At 40.6% G+C, this 23,026-nt stretch overlaps 1 pseudogene across 1 annotated transcript; it reads right to left on the bottom strand.

The window, feature by feature from the left end:
- Positions 1-3,015: 3,015 nt before the first annotated feature.
- LOC309601753 (betaine--homocysteine S-methyltransferase 1-like) lies at positions 3,016-20,994 on the bottom strand (annotated as a pseudogene). Its single transcript has 8 exons — positions 20,956-20,994; positions 16,793-16,925; positions 11,870-11,988; positions 9,667-9,858; positions 8,922-9,068; positions 7,258-7,440; positions 3,498-3,726; positions 3,016-3,217 (listed from the first exon to the last, which is right to left on the bottom strand). The product of its transcript is annotated as a betaine--homocysteine S-methyltransferase 1-like (transcript).
- Between the last annotated feature and the right edge of the window lie 2,032 nt (positions 20,995-23,026).

The following is a 23,026-nucleotide window of genomic DNA, read 5'->3' on the forward strand; positions in this document are numbered from 1 at the left end:
GAGTAAAGGTTTATTCTTTAGATATCAAAGACTTTGGATTTTCTCTTCCGGATCTGAACTTCCAAGGTTCAGATCACTTCACTTTTGCTTCCAGGTTAAAAAAAAAAAACCAACCAAAAAAAACCCAAAAAACCAACACCACCAACAAAAAAAAACCCCACAAACATAGAGCTAGGAAGCGCCGAGAAAAGATCTGATGGAGGTGATCTCTGGGTTTATGATGATTCACAGACTCGGAGGCCACAGGGAAAGAACGAATGAACAGGGTCTGTTCAATTGAGAGAGAGAAACAAGGAATGTATGCAAATCTTCAAATACATAAAAGACTTCAGCAAAGACAAAGGGAATAAATTCTTCGTGTCTGTAATGAGCTGAAAAGAAATAATGGATTTAAATCCCATCAAGGAATAGTCAAATTAGGAAAAATTTGTTAAGAAGAGTGACGTTACCACAGTGCCTGAGGTTGGCACAGAAGCTCCATCATTAGGTGCATAGCCACACAGGTTAAACAGGTTAAACAAATATCTCCTATGAGTAGCTGATCCTGCCTTAGGGTACTAAATATAGGAGGTGAACTTCTTTCACTTCCACTTATCTAAGTTTTCAGGCAAGCTTTGTTAAGGAAACAAATTTCCTAGGATTGCGCTGCCAGCCTGTGTCTTATTTCCTTCACAAGTCATGTAATAAGCCATTAGAAAGCTTTAACAAATCTAACAGTTCCTTTACCCTTCTCCAAAATGTTACACAGAAAGAAATGGGAAATAAAGCTTTGTTGACTTTGCTTCTCAGTCTTGCGTGCTTTGCCTTTTTTTGGTTGCTTTGTGTTTTTTTTGTTTTTTTTTTTCCCCCAGAGAGTTTGGGGCTTCTGTAGTGATCAATAAAGCACCCTGTCAACTTATTTTCATCCCATTGTCAATTTCTTTCTAAGCCCAGCCTGTGATATGAATCAAATAGGGCTTGTATAGCTCCCCCCTTGTGTCAGCTCTTAGTTTGAATGACTTCAAAACTCCTTTTCAGTGTTTCTCATCATGATTAGTGTCTGTTAAAATTTGGCCCTTTTTAAACTGAGTATCTAAAATTAAGTGCTTAAAATCATATTTTATCATCTTCTTAAATACCATAGTTCTTAAATAGTCTGTTGTGAACTCATTCACTTCAATAGGAATTTTTATATGCTTGGACTGTTTTAAAAAAAAAAATCAGTCCAGCTGCTTACATATAGTATGATGGTCAAGCTGCATCCTTTGCCACAGGAAGTCTCTAAACTGGTAATGATCGTTCAAAACACTTATGTAGCAATTGTAGCTTGTATTTTAAGCCTCTTTATCATGCATATGTCTTTTGCATGCATGCATTTTGGTGGCGATCAAAGATCTGCCCCTTTTGTTTTGCAGATTTTGCGTTATTCTGCTTTACGCAGGGAGAACTTCCGGAAGGGTTTAGGAAGAAGTTTAATGTAGTGCATATATACTTACATGGATGCTTTCCAAATAATCTACATTTTAAAATATCCACTTTCTTGATTTGTCTACTTTTGGCTTTCAGGCAAAAATTCCAGCTAGTAACTATTTCAATTTGTTATAAGCATGATGAAGGCAGATGGCTTTCTCTAAAAATCTGTCTGCCAATAACAGTCTGAAAAGGATATTTGAAGTTTCCCACTAAAGTGTTGCATGTTTATAAGTTTCCTGAACTGCAGCATATCAACACGGATAGAAATAATGAAATAAGCTTATACATAAAAAGTAGCCCAACAAAAGCTTTCAACACTCTAACTTCAAGAATCATATTTTTCATAAAAGTAGTGGCTTTAATGTAGAATGGGTGGGAATGGGATTCTAGAGAGAAATCTGAAAGTTGTGTGGTAATTCACAAAAATTAACTATGGAAACGTGTCCTTTATGGTTTCCAAGTGTAGTGATATCCTTTGTAAGAAAACGCTTCTCAACAAATTCAGCGTACAGATGTCCTTGGGTTTTCTTAACTTAGGTGGATTAATCTATTTCCTAACAGGGTTTTTCATCTCTTCTTATAGCTAATTTTCTCTAGACTGAATCAATCAGCTTAAACAGAATCATGGAATGTTTTACTACGCTTATATACAGGAGTTATATTTTAGGAAGCTTCAGTTTTAAATGCTATTTTGAGATAACCAAGTGTTTCAAGTGAGATATCCAGAAATCAGCTGGATCATTTGAAAATTACAGTGGTTTACTGGAGATACGTTATTCTGTTTGAGCTCTCATGATTTAAGGTGTGAAGATAATACAATACTATTCCATCATATTACTTTTAATTTATTTGACTTTTCAAAATTTCAGAATAATCTCTTAACCGTTTTAGTCTCCAGAGAAGTAAATCTTGTGTACATGGTACCCTGAGACAAAAACAGTGAGTTATTTACCTGTCATTTTTCTTTCCTAAAAGTTCTCTGAACCTTTCTCCTGCATGTAAGAAATTCCTGCAAGAGCTCATTCTCATTTTCCTTATCTTTTGATTCCATTTATAAGATGCATTTTTCTAGTTTACTTTTATTCTCTTGAAGTCAAGAAAGTGGCTACAGATAACTGTGTGTCTGAAGCATTGGCAGCTTGTGTGTCCCTGAAGTAGCCTTCAACAAATCCTGAGGAAATTCCTACATAATCCCAAACTGAAAACAGACTCAGGAGTGGAAGTCCATGGATACTGTATTTATAGATGGCTTTTTCTCTTTTCACAGGTGAGTTGAGTCAATTATTACTTTCCACGTATTTCTGTGTCTACCCAGTTGATGGCACCTAGCTAACAAGAAGCTCAGTTGTTATGAGAATCCAAAACTCCTTCTGACTGTGTCTTCTCTAAACTATTCGTCCAGAGAAAGATTTTATTATCAGTTTGACATATTAATCTGTAATCACATTATTTTTGCATTTTGTCTCTTTCATTAGATGTTAACTGATAAATCAACGGGGCACTCATCTTCACAGATTTTTCTTGTGAAGCATGAGATGGTCTGTAGATAAATCATTCTAACATTTAGACAACTGCAGTGGATTGGAACAACTGTTTCCGAAAGAGCTCTTTCAGCTGTTGTTCACTTGTTGCTTCTTTCTGTTGCATCAGCTCTCTGGTTCCTTTGGTTACCCCCCCCCCCCCCCAGCCATCTGGCTTTGAGACTGAAGGACAATATGGCCTGCCTGAAGCAGGCCTCAGATTCTCCCAGTATTCTCTTCTTGCCCTAAAGAAAGAAAAGGAAATATTACAAAACTTTCATTACTTTCACATTAATTCAGACCAAATGTTCATTTTGAAGAGGGATGAGAATTTTTGTAGCTCTCCTACTGCCCCTTTGCCCCTTTTACTGCTCCCAGATCAAATTTAATTCTTCAAAATTATTAACACAGAATGTTTACGGTTATATTTAGACCTCCATATTGGTTAAGCTAGTCTGCTGCATGGACCAATGTAAGCCTTTATAAGGAGGGTGCTGGTGTGCTTTCCAGTTCAGATATACATACCTTGCTCTGACCCAGGGTTTGGTATGCATGCTCAGGTTATTGCCCCAGCTGCCATGTTTCTCAGAAGCTTCTCGCAAAAATCCTCTTTCAGGAGCCAGCTCCTCAGCTATTGCTCGGATGTGATATGGCTCAAATCCACAGCAGCCTCCAATGAAATGAATTCCTAAATCATAGGCCTTTCTTGCATATTTTTGAACATCCCATCTAGTTACAATTCTTGGCTCCAGACCTGCAAAGACATTCATATCTTAAATTTTCACCATGCTCCAGTTCACCGCATTTTTTTGTAAGAAATCACATTATTGAGACACTTGCACACTATTTGCAAAACTGGTTGTAGATGTAGATGTTTGAGCTGTCTGAGCTAGAATTAATAATGCAAACTTTCAGGAGTCTAGCTTTTAGATTCTGTTATGCTTTGCTGAGCTATGCTTGTTGTAAGCTGCTTTGGCTTTGAAAAACAGCACCTAATATCTTCTGAGACTGATCAAGCCCTAAGTCACATGCTTGCCATTCTGCCAGAGTTCTTAGCTGAAGTACTGGAGCACTTTCAATGTTATGCCCACAAGTCCAAAGAGTTCTTAATGAACAATCAATATCTGGGAAATCTGATTACAGTACTCTAATCTGTGAAAGGAGAAGGTATCATCAGCCTACCTGCAACAGGAATAAGCCTGCTTGTTATTCCTCAGGAATGCTTACTACACTTTTTTCCATGACCAGCTAATGGCAGGCAGTTGTTTCGCTGACAGCTGGGATCTGTAGCTATTTCTTAGCCCATCCCTTACTTAGTTATAAGCCCATCCATAAGCAGTTTGCTGCCTCAAGCCACTTCCTTGTGGAAAGTTCTGTGTGTAGATGACTTAGGATGGCTAAGATGCAACCTTTCTTTTGAACCCCTCTTCGTGTTGCAGGTTGTGGTAAGCAGAGCGGAGGGACGCCAGAGCTGAGAGGAAAGACGTGTGGAAGGAAAGGAACAGAAAGTGAGAAGAACAAGGAAAAGCACACCTGAAAGGGAAGGAGGCACAGGAGTTGCAGAACTGGAAAGAAAAGACCAGGGACTGGAGAAGAAACTTGAAGGAATAAAAATACAGGAATAAAGGAATAAAAATCCTCCCACTTCTTTATGCACATCTGCAGGAGATGAATCAGCTTGGTTATGAGGAGAGTGCAGCATGATGTCTGGGCACTGAACATTCCTCTAGGCAAAGAAGCCGTGGTGAGGTAGTAAGGTTCCAGCACCACAGCAGAAGTAGGATTCTTCTTCCTACATCCTGTCCCAGAAATGCCTAATATGCAAGAAGGTGATGCAAAGCAGATCTGCTCAAAGTCCAGTGAGTAGTTAAAGAGACAGAGTCAGAAAATAAAAAACAGAAGGGAAAAAAATGAAATGGTCTTAAACAGAAAATTATTGGTCTCAGAGGGAAAGACTGGACAACGGAAAAATAGATGGTCTAATATCAGAAGGAAAACCAGATTAAGCTATCTTAGAAAGCTGTTTAAATAAAAGTTTGTGTACAGTCCTGCAGATGTGAGAGAAAGCATCAGAAGCATCAATTCATGATTTCCTTGTCTCTCATATATCATTAAAAAGCTAATGCAAAATTGATACAAAACGATCAACAGTAAGAATGCAGCATCTTGCACTCAATTTATACCCGTATAAGCAACTAAACTCCAGGAGAACAGTATAGGGTGTTTCCCTGTCTTCTCCGTCACCCACCCTGTCACAATCAGTCCTTGTGTTTCAGGAGCATAAGGACAGCACCAACCTAACAGCTCTGAAGAAACATGGATAGACTCCGCCATAAGAACTGGCCACACATGGTGAAACATGGTGATTGAAAACAAGCAGTATGCTACGAAAAGAAGTTGCCACATAGATCACGTTTTGTGGGGTTTTCTTCCCCCCTCCCAAAAATGACTAACATTCTATTTTCCGTGCCTGTCAATGTACAGTATTTTTCTTGGCTTTATTCAGAATTAAATATCTCTAGCTTAACAGTTTATGTTATCATTTACAGTAAAAAGATATTGAAATTTTCATCAACTTCTGATGAGAAGATTGTAATGTGCGCCTAGATTTAGCCCCTCTGTACGTCTACTCTTGAGATAACTGGGTATGCTTTGACTGACCAGGACTTTTCTGTCTAAAACATTGTCCTTGCTTAACTGGTGACATTTGAGAGCAATTGCAGTAACACAGAAGGGAAAAACACAGAAAACTGGAAAAAGTTCTAAAGATAAATAAATACTGCTGGTATCTAGATGCTGGAGTTTGCCAATACAACATAGCCAATGCTTTTCTAGAAACTGAGATCTTGTTGGCCTGTACAGAGGTTATGTACACTTCAAATACCTAAATGCCTCTTTGTGCATATTGCCTTCCACAAAAAGCAGAGTCAACTGGGTCAGTTTAACAATGATTTACCAAACTACTTCTCTGCCATCAAGTGATCAGTTGCTCCTTCTGGGTAGTGCAAACATTCACAGAACCAGGCTTCTCCAATTGACTCATGAAATTTCTGAAAACTGACATCTCATACAGTTTGCTTATAACATACAAACCAAGAACCATAACAAACCAAAGAGTGAATCCTTCAATTAACTTGATTACTTACTGCATCTGTTCTATCATTTTTGCTTGCAATCAGAGGAGTTATACGAAGGAATGAATAGGATAAATGAGTTCCTGACACTTTTAAACATCCCAGAGTATTTTCAGAACCCAGACATGTTGTTATTATCTAATGAATGCCTCAGGCTCATGCTTTATTCTTTTTCCTTCATTTACGTAGAGAGGACTTTTAAAATAAAATATCTTCCTGAAAATCACATCCATATCTTTTTTTTTTTCCTAAAAATTCAAGTTTCAGTTGTTTTAATACCTTATTTTATAGGCTGATCTTGAAAAGAAGAATGTATGATATCTGAAAATGAAGGCATTTTTCTAATCAATTTTAAAATGTTTAGGCTGCTTTTTTCCTCTTATCTTAAGAGGATGTGACCTTCTACATCCCAGGTGGGAATAAGCCCTAAATACACAAGCCTTATATACGCATAAAGTGGCTGAATCTTTCGGTCTTTTGGGTAGAATTTCTGCTGAGCATAAGAGTGATGAATCCATCTCCAAACTGCTAATCCATTTGTAAGCAACATCAAAGAACATATTCCCTCTTCTGCTTTCTCTCTAATCTCACTTATCTTAGACAGTTACACTTGCAAGACTGAACCATTATGAGTGCAAGAATCATGCACCTATACTAATGATCCAGCTCCGCATATGCATTATACATTAAATCCCTATGCAGGTAAACATTATAGGGCTCATGGGCTAGACGTCACAACCGAGAATGCTGGGGAGCTCCAGTCCAAAGGCATTTAAAGTCTGGGTTGTTTTTAGTGTATTTGCTCTTGTTAATTTCTTTGGACTATTTTACAGCTGTCCTGAACAAGGTTCTATAGCACAAGAAAAAAAAAAACAACATTTTTTTTTAATTGATTTAGGTTGTGGCACTTTAACTGTTTTCATCATAATTTCACTTTCAGTCACATGCTGTGATACTGCTGAAATACTCTCATTATCTGGATGATCTTTAACCCAATCCATCTATGCAGAATGCCAGACAGGATAATTGAGACTGATCCTATTGTACAGGAGGATGCCTTGCAGTTTCAGCTTTGCTAAAAGCTAGGGGAAAAAAAGGAACAGACAGTAAATAAATTTAAAAAAAAAAAAAAAAAGATACCCTTGTCTTACCAAAGGGAAATTCTGGAAGGTCAATAAATCCTTGCTTCCCACAATCAGGTGTATGGAAAGCAAGTGGTTGGGACATCAGGTGAGCTTTCAGTTTAGCAGCGTGCAAGCCCTCTTTCATCAGTCTCACAGTTTCCAGGGAGGTATCTGGGTCAAAATGGCAGTTGACTCCAACAATAGAAGCACCTAGGAGGAGGAAAATAAATAAGTTCAAGTCACATCTCCCTAGGAAGTGGGAGGTGAAAGTTCTTAGCCACAGCACTCCATAAGCAGAGCAGTCCATCTGTACACCAGCACTATGAACACAAGCGTCCTGGTTTCAGCTGGGATAGAGCTAATTTCCTTCCTAGTAGCTGGCATAGTGCTGTGTTTTGGATTTAGGATGAGAATAATGTTGATAACACACTGATGTTTTAGTTGCTGCTAAGTAGTGCTTACACTAGTCAAGGACTTTTCAGCTTCCCATGCTCTGCCAGGTGCACAAGAAGCTGGGAAGGGGCACAGCCAGGACAGCTGACCCACACTGGCCAAAGGGCTATTCCGTACCATATGACGTCATGCTCAGTATATAAGCTGGGGGGAGTTGGCCGGGGGGCAGGGATCGCTGCTCGGGGACAGGCTGGGCATTGGTCAGCAGGTGGTGAGCAATTGCATTGTGCATCACTTGTTTTGTATATTCTTTTATGATGATGATGATGATGATGATGATGATGATGATGATGATTTTCTCTTCCTGCTGTCCTATTAAACTGTCTTTATCTCAACCCACAGGTTTTACTTTTTTTTTCAATTCTCTCCCCCATCCCACCAGGAAGGGGAGGAGGGTGAGCGAGTGACTGTGTGGTGCTTAGTTGCCGACTGAGGTTAAACCACGACAACAAGGTAGTTGGATTAGAGCCAGCCTCAACTCTCCTGAGGCTGATCATTCCATTTACATCTCAGTTGCACTCTTTACCTTCCTGATGAGGAATCACATCTCCCACCCTCATGCAGTTGCTTTTCTCATCAGTGCTCAATCAGTGAAGACTGATTATGTACAGCCACATATACAAATAGCTAACAGGTTCCTAACACAGGTTCTGCCTTTGGATTTCAACTCTTAACTCCAAAGGAAAAGAGTAGTTCAGAACAGATATAATAAAACCCCTGTATGGTCGGTCCATCATGCCCCTGATTAATTCCTTCTGCCCTTCCCTTTGTCCTGCAGAAAACACAGCATTTGATAGGCAATAAGATTAATTTTTTCATTCTCTTATTCTCTCATCCTGGATTTGAACTGTGCTCCACACATTTCTAAAAACATGAGCAGAGAATCAAAGGCGGCTTTGGATTCTGCTTATGTTTCATAATCCTGAGCCCAGAATTTGGGGCTGGGTCTGTAATCAACTTTGAATAGTTTTAGGATTTTGTTCTACTCAGTATCAGCTGCCTGTGGCTATTGCTCCCAATACCATCCTGGTTAATAAGGATTTTATAGCTGCATTTTCATACTTTTTTTTACAAGACTGCTCTAGTAAAGTACACATAGAAACTCTTCCACAGGCTCAAAACTTTCATTAAGTATAATTGGGAAGCTATCTACTTGAGATACACATCCATTTATCTCAATGATTAAGGACTTAACTTTGTTCCATACTTTTAAAGTGCAGATTAAAACAGATTCTTACCAGCCTTTACCAGTCGGACAGCACATTGTCCGGGGGGCACGCCATGCATGTCTCCTTCTGGACAATGCACATTGTAGCTGCAACTGGCTTCCTAGATTCTTTTAGGACTTCAACAGCCCAGACAGCTTCTTCAACATGTTCAAAATACTGAAAGAAATTAAAAGTGGACTACTTTCGTTTCTTGGAGATGAAACATAAACACATTAATCCAGACCCCAAATTCACCAGCAATACAATGACTTGATTCTTTTCTGATTTACACTAACAGAATTCAGTTGAGTTCACTGACCACACAGTTAAAAAAGGATTTTAAAAAGTCAGAAGGAAAACTAAATCCAAAATAAAAAGATACTCATGTTTCAGAATAAGAATGCCCATACAGGGGGTTAATCAGGGATTTATCCCTGAAGAACTATTTTCATCTAGAAAAGTCACCATGGGTTGGTTACTTACGGAGTACAGGAGGAAACAGGAACTAATCAAGATCACATTAATCTATCCTCTTTGTACTGGTACAGAATTTGACTTGACTGAGATGATAGAAATTTAGGGTTCAAGGTCCTATTCTAGGACGCTTGCAGATACTGCTGTGCATTTAGAAAACATCTGATTCTACTGGAATAAAAGTATAACAGAAAATTTTAAAGAAGGAAGCAATATATACTTGTATTCCCTAAAGTAGACTAGACATCTTAAAGTTAACACACTGTGCCAGCTGAAGGCATGTACTTTTTTACAGATTTACCTCTGCAATTAGGAAGTCAACATTCTTCTTCATAAAGCCATCTAGTTGCTTTCGAAAGGCTGCTTTAACCTCTGCTTTATCCTTGCAGCTTAAGTATGATGGTGTTTGACTGAGTCCTCCAGCCACTAAAGCATCACCTTCATTAGCCACTTCTCTTGCAATGTCACAAGCAGCTTCATTCACTTTCTGGCACTATATGAATATAGATTACATCATTTTTACCTGGTCAGAGATATGCATGTAATTTCAGAGCACAAAAAGGACAAAAGAGTCAAAAGCCATAATGACTTCTTCATATTCATTTATAATTTAAATGTATTTTTCTATAATATTGATTAGGAAGATCAGCATTTTTCAAAAAAATAACAAACATTAAGAAACAGATTTCTTGCAACTTATAAGTTATCATATTATCAAACACTAATACAAAAACATATTACCTTTAATACATCTTACACAAATAGTCTATAAAAAAGCAAATATTTGGTGTGAAGCAGAATTTTTTTTTCCTCTTAGAAAATAAGTTAGTTAGTTACACTTAAGTGTCTGCTTCTATTCTGAGATTTTGTGGATGGAAAAAAAGAGTAGTAATTTCAATTGATTTTTCATTCTGTTTCTTAATGTATTATTTTAGTATTTTGATAATTTTCAAAATTTAAGCTATGATATGATATAGAGTCATTTAAGGCACTTTTAAAAGGATGTCATTAATTACCTGATGTTAAAGTTACCAATTTAAGAATAGCAAAGGGAAACTTATCACTATATATGATTAATTAATCACCTAGACTGAAAGACACATTCCCTGTATACCCAAACCAGGATGACTAGAACAGCTTGTGAAAGAGGTTAAGCTGGGAAAAAAAGATTTTTGGAAAAGAATCATTATTTGGGATAGATAACAAGGACTGATTAGAGCAGGTTTCTTTGTGGCCCATGGGCTACTTAGAATCTACATAGGTTTCTCTCAGCTGAAGTTTTCCATGGCTGCCTCAAAACATCCAGATGATTTTTAAGGCTATTGCTGACAGAGTGTCTTCCATTTGCACTTCTGCTCAGGTACGTGTTTGGGAACACCAGGAGCTGGAGCCATAAACCAGTTAGAGCCTGGAGGAAACTGCTTCTAGAACTGGCAGCAAATCAAGCTTGAAAGTTTTGCTGCAATGCATTCCAGTTTCCAGTTGCTTTCCCAACCCCTCTTATCATTTTTCGTTGCAGCATGGCTAGTTCCAGAGGCACTATGTTTCTGGGATATCACTTCAGACATTTTGATGTTGCATCTATTGAATGTAAAGGTACAGCATTTCAGATAAATTTGGTCATATGACATTTTAATGTCTTAACCTCTTAATTAAGCCTCAAGTGTTTCCCTAGTGTCCAGATTGCTCTAGTTTCTGACTTGGGATATCTTCACATAAATATATTCCTTCCTCTCTGCGCCCTGGAGAATCTTCTCTATTTTCCAGAGGCTGAAATAATAGACAATAGGACCAAAGGGGAAAAGATCAGAGAAAACACCCAACGACAAATCTTCTAGTCTCAAAGGAACTATCTAGAAATGTTTGTGCCAGAAGTCCCAGTGGAGATGGGGCCTGCATCTAGTGAAGGCACCCAACATCCTACAACTCCTCTGTGTAGGGGGTAAGAAAACACCAACACAGTACTTCTGTTACTGTACCAGATTACCCTTACACATGAGAAGGGGAATACTGACCACAGTGTATACCTTGGATTTTTTAGTTGATATTTTATTGAAGACATGGTCCTAAAAAAACATTCAGTTCTTATTAGCAAGTCATTATTCTCCAGGATTCTTCACCATTTTTGCAGTTGATTTGTTTCTCTGGATGCTAAAGCATTTCTTTTTTTACAATTGATTTTGCTCTCTGTGCATTTAGTCCTCCCTATACTTTGTATGAAAACTCCAGTAAACTATCTCCTCAGATGGGAAAAATAAGATGTGGGCATCCTTTTTCCTCTCTTCATCTTTGCCCCATTTTGTTATTTTTTTTTTTTCTTTCCCCTTTAACCTTGTCTTTCTTACTATTCCAAATTCTGAAATTGCACCATCTCATTCTTTGGTCCTCAAATATAACCAAAACTGTTATGACAAACTGTGAAAATACTTGATAATTCTTTCTATTAAACCTTTTGAAATGAATACACTTATTTCATATCTCCATCAAAATAGTATTTTACTCACACTTATTTTCTCAGCTACATAATTGCCCCTGTTCTCTAGTTTGTCCTCACTGGCATAAAATGTGAATGCCTGCAGAACATTGGATCCAGCTCTGAGGAATTCCCGGTGAAGCTGACAAACTGCAAAGAATTAAAAGAGACAAAGAAGAGATGTTTGGTACAGTTATTACTATTATTATCCCAAAACTAAATGTTTATTGAATTAATGTTACTGTAAAAGAAGTGATACTGTGTTTACTAGAAGAGCCATTATGAGGGAGTAGAAGCAGTACCCCAGTCTGTGTAGAATTCCTTTCTTCCCACTCTTAGAACATTAGGTAGAAAACTTCCTTCTTAGTTATTCTCTGCTAAGAATGACTGAAGATTTCTATATTTAGTTCATCAGTAGATTCAGATGCTCACGTACCCAAGAGTCGGGCCACTGAAGAACATCAAAACAACCAGCAGGTGGATCGGGCTGCTAAGATTGAAGTGGCTCAGGTGGATCTGGACTGGCAACATGAGGGTGGATTGTTTATAGCTCGGTGGGCCCATGACACCTCAGGCCATCAAGGAAGAGATGCAACAGACAAATGGGCTCGCGATCGAGGGCTGGACCTGACCATGGACGCTATTGCACAGGTTATCCATGAATGCGAAACATGCACTGCAATGTGTACCTCAAGGGGATTTGATTTTGGGTGAAAATAGCCAATGAACTGAATGGTATGATGTTAATTGCTATATAATACTGTATGTCATCACTTCTATGGTGGCTATATGCTATATCAACAGAATCACAGTAAGAATCACCCAGATTAATGAAGAATGAACTTTGATGGAACCGAGCAAAGTGCAGCGGTGATAGAACCATAACTGGCTTCAGCATGCAACAACCCAACACCACACACCATCTCTCCTGCCCTATAGGACTGTTATGAGAGATGAAGCCCAAAGTCATGGACCGAATGAACTCAACGGACATTTTAGAGGGATGGCCCATGGACTAAGGGAATGATATCTGTGTGTACATATCAAAAGACTGGAAAAGTGGTGGTGATTAATTGGAATGTATTGGAAAGGATAGGACCTGGGCATGACATAGATGGTATAGAATAAGGGGTGGATACTGTCCTGGTTTCAGCTGGGATAGAGCTAATTTTCTTCCTAGTAGCTGGCACAGTGCTGTGTTTTGGATTTAGGATGAGAATAATGTTGATAACACACTGATGTTTTAGTTGCTGCTAAGTAGGGCTTACACTAGTCAAGGACTTTTCAGCTTCCCATGCTCTGCCAGGTGCACAAGAAGCTGGGAAGGGGCACAGCCAGGACAGCTGACCCACACTGGCCAAAGGGCTATTCCGTACCATATGATGTCATGCTCAGTATATAAACTGGGGAGAGTTGGCCGGGGGGCAGGGATCGCTGCTCGGGGACTGGCTGGGCATCGGTCAGTGGGTGGTGAGCAGTTGCATCATGCATTACTTGCTTTAATAATAATATTATTATTACTACTATTTTATTTCAGTTATTAAACTGTTCTTATCTCAACCCATGAGTTTTCTCACTTCTACTCTTCCGATTCTCTCCCCCACCCCATCAGGGAGAAGGGAGGGAGCGAGCAGCTGTGTGGTTCTTAGTTGGTGGCTGGGGCTAAACCACAACAACCCACAAAACAATAATTATAATAATTTCTAGAACACTACTTATCATGTAAAACAGAGTTAAAACGCTCAACAGCTTATAGCAAATACAGGAATAATTTATTCCCTAGATATTGTATAGAGACATGAGAACACTGCAGTTTCTATGGCAGATGTTTGGAAAAGCTTTCCTGAAGTCTTGGTTCATCATACCTCATTGTCTACAGACAATCTGTGTCATTAGGGAAACATGTTAATGTGTCACGAGAATAAAATTACTGCCTTCAGCTACAACAAACACAGCATTCTATGCCAGAGAAGCTCAAACGGTAGTCTGAGTTGCTAGAGTCAATCTGCACACACAGCAGCACATCTGCTTTCAGTGAAGGAACAGTGTGGTGTCCCTTGCTTTTCTCTACTAGTACAGTATTTCATTTCTAATTACAGCCTTGGGTAACCACACTGTGATTTAACACAGCAGTCACAAAGAACTATCCAGGAACATAGATTCTAGCAGAGCTACAATTCAAAGAGTCCCTGGAATTTGCCTGAACTATCGGGATCAAATTTCAGTTTTACAGCCTTTACACAGTCAAAACATTCCTAGTGCAGAGAGTATTCTTTTTCCTACATCATTAAAACAGGCTACTGAGCCCAACTAAAAGGACTGTCTCTGTATGTTTCTAGTGTTCTGTAGTTTGTTTTTCTATTCGCCCCCATGAAAAATCATTGATGAACACTAGTCAGGAAATGTGAAAAGGAAAAAATAATCTACAAATATTTTCACAAATGCTTTATGACATTTCCATAATAAACTAGATTTATTTACCCCCATGGTTAGTGCTCTTTAAATATGGTTCCTGCATTCCTAGAAGAATGTTTGGGATTTGTGTGAATAAGGATGGAGACATTGGTAGGCAAATGAAACATAATCTAACACGTATGAATAAGGAACTTTATATCCCAAACTATCAGGTATGTGAACAGCAGACTCTTGAATGGGTCTGCATTTGGAGGGAAAGAATAGCATTATAAGTAAAGTATCAGCCTGAATCTCATTCAATCCCAGGCAAATCATTTTTACCACTAGAATACACTTAGTATTATCAAGCCCACAGTAGTCTGCATGATGCTATCAAAAACCCAAACCACTCTAATTTACTTCTTGTGTGACTTCTAGCATGTTACTGAAGCTATGTTTTCTTCCACTATTTGAGAAATGAGGTAACAGCCACATATGAGGCTAAACAATTATTAAATTTGATGCATTTTAGGAGTCAGACATACAACACTGAGTTTTCATTTCAATCTACCATGAGTTGGACATTTCACAAAAGACACAGACTTAAGCTAACAGCAGATGGGGGCAGTAAGTGCATATGCATATTGCTCAGTACAGAGCAGTAGCTCAGATACCTGATCTGGCTCAGAAGAAATATTTAGATCTCATTTCTAAACTTGTCAGTCTGGCAAAACTTCTCCTCCCTTGTAACGGAGATAATGGCCTTCAACTCACTTTTTTTTTTTTTTCTTTCTTTTTTTTTTTTTTTCCTCCATCATTCCTTGCTGCAATCTCAGAACCTCCCTCATTCCTTACAAAGACAAGAAGGGCCGGTAGTTGTATGGTTTTTTACACCAGCTGGCTCAGACAGTTGGTCCTTCTGTTCTTTACACCTGCTTTCAAAATAACATGACCCTTGAGCATGCAGGAGCAAAGAGCAATAACAGAGGGGAGGCAGCACACTGCACTGAAAGAAATGAACACATTTCCAGTTAAGGGTGTATTTATAAATAGCCTACAAAGGGCTTATAAAAGTGTTATGTTACAGGCATGAGCAATATGTTCTAGCAAATCAGTAGTAATTCTTAGAAGGCTGGGCTAACCTATGACTACTGATCACTTGTTTAAAACAAATCTGTGTGCCAATTTAGCCTATTTAAGCCATCTGCAACTGCCTCTATGTAAGGTAATGTCTTGCATTCCCCATGGACCGAGACCTACACTTCCTGAGAAGGCATGTGGAGAGGGTCAAAGACTTTTGTGGTACAAAAGAAATAAGCAAAGGGGAAACAAAGAGCATGGTATAAGCGCTACGATTTGTAAGATGGAATGCGCAGGGGCAGAAAAAGGTACAGGTGGAGAGAAAGAGAGAGGTGATAGGATGTATTTTTGGGAGATGAGGTTCAACAAATTAGGTCATCACCCTTTAAACCTTTGCTGGAGCACTGCATTATCTAAGGCTGTCCATGACCCTAAGTTAGGCATGCTACACAAAGTAACACTTGAAGGCTGAGAAGGATTAGGGGAAAAAATAGGTAAGGTGTACAAAGCAATGTAATAGAGAGGGCTAAGATCTCTATTTCTCCTTCTCCTCTTCTTCCTTCTTCCCCCTTTATAGAGGAAAAAGACTAATTTGGAAGGACATACACTTAAGACAGAACAAAGAAAATTTTTTTCCCAGGACATTCTGAATTAGCTTGTGGGATTAACTGCACATGATATTACTAGGGCAAATGCTTTATTGTAATGAAGCATACATAAATAGATAATAGCACCTGCTTTTGCACTATTTATGCTAAACACTATAATCTTTATGCTGTAAGGCATAGAATGATTGCTCATTTTGCCCCCCTCCACTGTAGACAGTCACTCCATTAAATGGGATAGGCAGAAGTTGAGTTAACACCCTTGGCACAGCAACTGATGCAATTTTATTGCAATTCTTAGGTTCTTATGAGGTTTATCAATCCTCATTTCACAGTGGAGCCAGATACATTAAATACTCCTCTTCCATTCCATTGTTTATTAAAAGCTGCCGTTTTCCTGAAGGAATTAATAAACAAACTGTATTCATTTATAATGGTCAGAACACAACAAAACAGATAGTTAACTGCAGAATTTTTTGTCACAAGATGTTGTGAAGGATAAACTTGATATCAGCTCAAGGACAGACTGGACATGTCCATGAGAGAGAAATCACTGAATGTTATTAAATACAAAGATACCATATCTGTGTCAAAAAGTCCCTGGGTTACAAATTACTGAAGACTGGGAAAGCATTCTGGAGAGGTATCACTGTATGTTTGCACTACTCATATTCTTTCCCAACCAACTGCTTTTGACCAGTGTTAGAGCAAGAATAAGGGGTACGATGATTAGGGGGTCTATAGATTCTTAGACTATTCTTAACAGTGTGTAATTCTACATTGTCAAGCAACCCACTACAAGTTCCTATATATTTATTATTTATCCAACCATGTTTACCTTCACTATAGAATCACCATTTCCCAGTAAAACTGACCTGCTTCTGGGTGTTCTACCGTTGCTTCGGGAGTCCAAGGCCTAGCTTTTACATACCCCCTCTTTTCAAGAGCAAAGACGAATCCTCCATCTCCAATCACAAATTCTCCAGCATCTAAACGCTCTAGAATACCCTGCAGAAAGCAGGAAGAAAGGTTAATAATTACAGTTCTTCAGTTTTGTGGGCTTCCTTTGTTGACATTTCCTGTATTTGCAAAGCAGATATAATTATTTGTGGGCTACCAGAAACATCTTTGCCATAATAATAAGAAGTAATCCATTTCCTTCTTGAAATTCTCTTTAAAGAATAGTAGGTGATCTGTTTTACAACATAAGGCGTTAATATATGCATATATATTACATAAGACTTTTAATTATTCAGTTTATTGTATTCCAGAGATATAGTCCCCAGAACTAGAAGTCAATGGTCTAATTCCATTCCTATGAAAGTAAAACACAGTCTCAAATTCTCCTGTAAAATATATGTGAAACTTTTTAAAATGAAACACTAGTATCACTGACCTCTTCATTAGCTCATTTGCTCTTTAGCTACAAATGCCATCATGACAGAGCCTCAGCACAAGTAGCTTGTGACACAAGATGGCACAACAAGCATCAAAAAAAGTAAGCATGTAACATTTTCCTAGCAAATAAGACACATCTCAGAATGCTGGCCTCCATTTTCTGACAGACTTTTCACTGGCCTGGGTTTCCTTACCTAGACTTACAAAATGAAAGAAAATCCTGCTTCTTTTGCACAGCCCAGAAATGTTTTAAGATGCCAAATTACAAACCTTACAGCACCCTGTGATTAACCTTGCTTCTGCCTTGAACTCTACACTAACACAAGGAAAGTGGTAATTATTTTTTTTTTGTAAAATGAAAAACATGAATACAAAATATATTGATTGCACCTAATACATATTATTTTTTGTATTCCTTTCATTGCTTCATTGGATTGTTCAAATTTTCAAAAAAGTACCTTGCTGTTATACTAAATAGTACTAAATTCTGCCAGTAGATTACAAACATAATTCTATTTGACTTTAAAAAGTGGATTAATGCAGACCCATTACATTAACAAAGGTAGTGGGTACAGAAAAAGATTTTAAAAAATCAAAGGTAAGACTGAAATTGCTGTCCATAGTTATCTTTTCCTGATGGCCTACTAGCGTTTCAGTAGATGAAATTTGAGGGAGTAGGGGAAAAAAAAGCACCTTGCGGACATAGAGTTGAGTGTGTTTTTTTGTGTTGAGAGGAAGGGTTTTTTAACAATTAGCCTCCAACCTTTAGTAGATTATCTTTCTTGATAATTTCTCCTTCATTCATTCAATTATCTCACACCATACATCCAGGAAAGAAAAACACTTATAACATCTCAGCACTGCCCTTTAGGCAGCATGAGAGTATGCCTTTCCAACAAGAAGGTGCACTGTGCCAACTATGCCAGTTCCAGTACCAAGCATAGCAGTGTAAGGCTACTTGGAGGCCACAAAGCCTGGCTGAGAGGGTCGGCGTTTTTGGCCCAGGCACTGACATAGCAGCAAGGTGATGGGGCTTCTCTGCACAGTGTTGCTGTGCAGATATATGAGCTAGGCCAAGTGTTGGCTTGCAGATGTCTGCATCACATTCCATTGCACATTCTGGACTTTCCAAAATATTGACGTAATTAACTTTACAACGTTAAGAAAAAGTGCAAGCTTTTATCTTTATTTCAGCAGGACCAGGGCAAAACTCAATCTACAATACTCAGTCTCCAAAACTCAGTAATTTTCAATAAGTCTACAAGTCGTGCCTGTCTATTAGGGCAATTCTGTTGTAAGTGTAAATGTCAGGAGGCTTTGTAAAGATTGTGTTTGCAATTAACTAATTTGCAGTTGTAACAGAATGCCTCAAATGGGGCCAGAGAAAGGCACCCAAGGGATCACTGGTTGAGTCCCTGCTTCCTCTGCCTGCCAAGGAATCTTTTACAGACAGAGCCTGCTTCAGAAGTTTAATATGCAGAGAACAGGAGTGCAGAGGGGAAAACAAAAAAAAAAAATCTTAAATGTATAAGCAACCTCAGTTGTTGCTTGTTAACTGAAGATTACATTACAATAGATACATGTTGACACAATATATAGATATATTTAAATGCACTACAATCAACAGGTTTTTTTTTTCAAGTCCCTTCTAGGATTTAACAGCAGTTTCCCTTCACAGTTCTAGCTTTTTTAAACTGCACTTTAAAATAATCTTCACTTTTGACACACAGAAGCAACATAAGCCATGACTGAATAGATTGTGGTATCTTAATATATAATATATTGTGATATATTAAACCTAGCATCAGGGCATCTAATAGCAGGTGACATAACTATAAAGCACAAAGTGCTTAAACTTACTTTGTCAGTTCAGATTGGCTCAAAATGGAAATAACTTTTTTGCAGACTTTATTATAGGTCTGATATCATCTCTTCACACCATTTTTACTTTATCTATACTGGATAAAATACCATTGGTTCAAACAGCATATAGCTAGCATGAGTTCAGCATCAACATTGTTTTGTTCTGCCCCAGAGAACTACAACTGTGCCCAATCCAGATCAAAATTGTACTGTCAAGTGATCCAGTAGTACACAGATCTGGTATTAAATAACAAGAAATAGTATCTGTAAAAAGCTAACCAGGGCTTTTTTGAGCCATCTTTTCACTGCTTCACTTTTGCTACCATGAACAAAGTTGCACCACAGTCCATACATCTATCCACGGAAGGAGTGCAAATGACTGTATGAAGATATTCCCCCAACCAACTTTAAGAATGTAACCGAACCATATAAGTGAAAAGCCTGCTTGGTCTACCTATATCCTATCTTTCCATCGGTGGAGAGAAAAAAGCATCTCAAAATAACTATTCAGATCTTAAGTGAGCCCTCAAGAAAGGCTTATCTCTGTCCATTGCCTGTAGGAGAACCTAGGGCAATTGCCTTCTGCTAGGTGTCTGAAGTTAGGTGGCATGTGCCAAAAAATAAGCAGCAGAACAAATACCTCCTCACCTCCTTCCTTTATAACTGAGCTACCTGAAAGGCATAGAGTTCATAGACTTCTTCCCATATCCTTCTGTTCTCTTACTCTAGACTTATATGCTACATATAAAACCAAATAAAAACAGTTCTGAGTAAGAAGTGTCCAGTGTCCTACTAATAATACTGTCCTTCCAAACAGAAGGTAGAATACATGATTCCACTGACCCTCCCAAGCAGCACTGCAGGGTAGCAGTACTGGTATATGTCAGAGAGTCTGATTTAGATATTGCTCAAATGTTTATCTTGATGGCCAGAATGGCTGATGCCTGAATAACCTTTTATACTGGCTTATTTCTTTAGCTAAATGAGAGTGCGAAGGGCATGCATATATTGGAGACTGCGCTCCTATTACAAACACTGTTGGTATTCAGTCATATAAATAAAGGGAAGAGCAATTTGGGGCTTTTAGAGTTGTCAGGACGCTGGAGACAGGAATCCCATCCAATGAAGGTTTATGCTTACAATATTTACAATTTTAATGTGTTGTGAGCACTGCTTAGTTTGCATATCAAATAATATTAAGCAAAATGGTTTTGAACTTTGGTGGCTTCAATCTATGTGTTGAGAGAAATCAAGATTCTGTGAGCTGTTACAGCATTAAGTTGAATCTAATCTATCTATCTCATAACAGTGTCCAAATGTCTTTAATGGTTTGATGCTGAATAGGTATAGTTATTATTACGTCTTTACTTTAGCTTTTCACAATATGCCCTTACCCGCAGAAATACCGAGTACCTTACTTGGAGGTTAAGTGCGGTTTGCGGGTTGTGCCAGTTTTGCAGCAGCTCCCCAGGAAAGCCTCCGGGCAGGACCCCGAGGGGGCGGGAGAGGCGGCCGGGTACAGCGGAGCCCCAGCCCGACCCAGAGTCGAGCTCTGCCCTGTGCCGCTGGGAAGCTCCCGCCGCTCCCCGCCTGCGCGCCTCGCAGCACCGGCGCGAGGCTGCCTCTGCCCTACCGCGTGGTCCCGCTAGGGCAGCGCCCGCACCGCGGCAGGGGCACCCCTCCCAGCGCCCGCCGCTGCCCCCACGCCGGACAGGGGAACGGGCCCGCCGAGAGCAGGGGACCGGGGCCGAGCAGGGGAGGGAGGTGGGGGAATTATCCTTTTGCCCTGTTTCGTGGTCTTCCTGATCGGCAGCATTTTCCTCGCCAAAGGACGCTGGCTACCTGAGACTACCCAGACGACTCGGCACGAAGCAGAAGATAACCCGAGCGCTCAGCCCGCACTTTTATAACGCGGGGAGGAGGCGGGCCGCGGTGAGCAGCGCTGCGAGCGACACCCCCGGCCGGCCCGGCCCCTGCCTCCGCGGGGCGCCCTGGCACGGCCCGGGACTGACCCGCCCCCTCCCGCCACCGCCCCCGCCTGGCTCGGGGACGAGCACTGGGGGTGGGGATCGGGAGGCGCCCGGTAGCTCCTCCGGGCTGCCCCCTCGGCCAAGGGGCTGGCCAGCGCTCTCCATCCCTGCTGCGGGCGGGCTGCGCGCGGGATGAGCGCGGTGCTGCGGAGAGCCCTGCGACGGCTGCGACCTCCCGCCGCGGCGGCCGGCCCGACCCCCCCCCCGCCGCCGCCGCGGCTGCCCTGCGGCCCCTCGGCGGCGGCGCGGGCACGCGCGGGCCGGGCCGGGCTGGGCGCGGGGGCGGTGAGGAGCTCCGGGCGGGATGCGGTGGGGAGGCGCTGGCAGAGGAGCTGTTAACGGTCACGGCTCTCAGCGCGTGGCCTCCGCGCGGGCGGTGCTGCCCCAGGGCGCGGCCCCAGAAGTGTAAAGCTATCTGGCGGGGGGCGGGGGGGGGAAGGTAAGGGGAATACAGCTCCTTCTGCCGGCCTGCAGTGCTCCACCAGGTGCCGGTCAGGGTCACCGGGCCGCGAAGGCCTCTCCTTGTGGGCAGGAGGTGCATTTCCCACCCCCCCCTCCCCCCGTGCCTCGCATTTCTCTGTCAAAGACCAGACTCAGCGCGGGGTAAGTAGCTGACCTGGTATAGAGAGATCCCTCCTGTTGTGTTCTGGGCCATAGCGATGAGCACAAAATGACCTATTTTACCTGGCACGAGCAAACATCTGGGTGAACCGCGTAGTTCACAGGAAAGGTGCTCCCCGGATTCTTACCAGGCTCCTGCGTTTGAAAGAAAACGTTTGAAAAGAGCTGAAAGTCATGTGATCTGATCTGATCTGAATTCTCTCAGTGCCAGGAGGCACACAAGGCGCGAACATCGTTCTTCCACTTCGATCGGTCTGCGGCTGCGTGCTCTGGAGTCCCAAGGGCCACAGCGCAGTCTTCTGTTGGTTTTTTCCTCAAGACACGACCGATCCAGTTCCATCTCCTCCTCCTCACTTCATTACTGATTTTCTCCATCTCCGAGTTGATGCTCGTCGTTTCTGCAGCTTTTTTTTTTTTTTTTTTTTTTTTCTTCTTCTTCCGGGAGGAGGTAGTTGGCCTCCTGCCCAACCCCCATGACTTGGAGGGCCAGTGGTTTTTCTGTCAGGGTGGCCTTCCCTTAGGCTGCGCTGGTTCGCGGCACCTTCTTCAATTTTATCCGGTGCACCCTCCAGAGAGGGATCCCCTATCCACCACCCAGGGGACGCGCCTTCTAGCCGTGCAGCCCCAGCCGAAGGGAAAGTCATGTGAGGAAGTCTCAAATTCAAAGCATAAAAGAAGCATGAGAAAACCACGCTTGACCTTGATTAACTATCCTCATAAAATTTGATAGAGGAGCTGGGGTAAGTGTCTCGCATCTGGCTAGTAAACAGGTTACTGTTAACTTGCAAAAATGAATATGTAATCTCAAAAAAGAACACGTAGAAGTGTGTATGGGTCAAATACAGAAAACCTGTGGTGTCCAGTGCTCCCATTTATTTTCCTTTTCATTCGTTGCCGCATGGTGCATATTCCTCCTGCATTTGCATTTAACATGTCATATTATTTTAAAAGATCTTCATTCATAATACATGCAACTAATAGCTTTGATTTCTGAATGGAGGATGGGTGGAAGACTAGTTACACGTTAGACAGCCTTTTGCCAGAGGCGTTGCAAAAGCAAATGTACAAGGAGGGGGAGATAAAAATTGAGTATCGATTAAGTGTCCTGAAGGGAAAGATGATACTGTGGTTTCACAGTAGTTTGTACTGCTGCTGTACTAAGAGGTCCTACCTTGTCTTACATCCAAAAACATGGCT

Source organism: Platalea leucorodia (genome assembly GCF_965183815.1).
Source record: "Platalea leucorodia genome assembly, chromosome: W".
NCBI classification, from domain to species: domain Eukaryota; kingdom Metazoa; phylum Chordata; class Aves; order Pelecaniformes; family Threskiornithidae; genus Platalea; species Platalea leucorodia.